Genomic DNA, 1,009 nt, shown 5'->3' on the forward strand with positions numbered 1-1,009 from the left:
TTATTAATATTGCATTTATTATGTTAAATATTTTTTTCATGTATCTGGAAGTGTTCCTCTAATGTTTTTCCTGCATAGAAATGTATATTATATACTGTATACAAAGAAAAACATTTGACTAACTGACATTAGATATAAACCATACCTAATTGTTAGGACTTACATACAAATTAAACTGAAAGACAGAAAAAAAAATAGGCAAAAATATGAAAAGACATGTTCACTAAAGCATTGTCTATGATAGCAAAGGAGCCCTGGTGTGGCGCTGTGGGTTAATGCGCCAGACTGCAAAGCCATTTGAACTGCAAGGTTGGCAGTTCAAGCTCACCAACTGCTCCTTGGAAACCCTATACAGGGCCGCTGTGGGTGGGAACCGACTTGATGGCACTTAACAACAACAATGATAGCAAAAACTGTAAACAACTCAGATGTCCGTCAATTCAGGAATGGTTGGATAAACTACAGTGTATTCATCCAGCAGAGTACTTAGCAGTTGCAGTAGCTGTGAGGAATATCTCAACATCGTTATGAAGTGATCTTCAGGATACATAGTTAGGCGAGACGAGTGAGATGTAATATATAGAGAGAATGTTGTTAAGCTCCTTGTTGGTTCCGCCTCATAGTGACCCTGTATAGGGTTTCCAAGGAGGTGGCTGGTAGGTTAGGACCGTTGACCTTGTCCCACAGCATTGTACCAGGATGTTAAGTGCCATTGAGCTGGTTCTGATTGGTTCTGACTCATAGCGACTGTATAGTGTTCCCGAGGGGCAGTTGGTGTTATCCTACAATGCCACATAGATGAAGAATGCTACCTTTCATTAAGAAGGGAGAATATGAATGTGTAGTTGTTGGTTTTTTGGTTGTTGTTGTTGTTGTTTTTTAACTTTCAGCTCAACTATGTTGTTATTATGTAGTCCTGGTGTGGTGCTGTGGGTTAATGTGCTGGATTGCAAAGTTGCTTTGAACCTCAAGGTCTGAGGTTCAAGCTCACCAGCTGCTCCTTGGAAAC

This window comes from Chrysochloris asiatica, unplaced genomic scaffold (assembly GCF_000296735.1).
Source record: "Chrysochloris asiatica unplaced genomic scaffold, ChrAsi1.0 scaffold00059, whole genome shotgun sequence".
Taxonomy (NCBI): Eukaryota; Metazoa; Chordata; class Mammalia; order Afrosoricida; family Chrysochloridae; genus Chrysochloris; species Chrysochloris asiatica.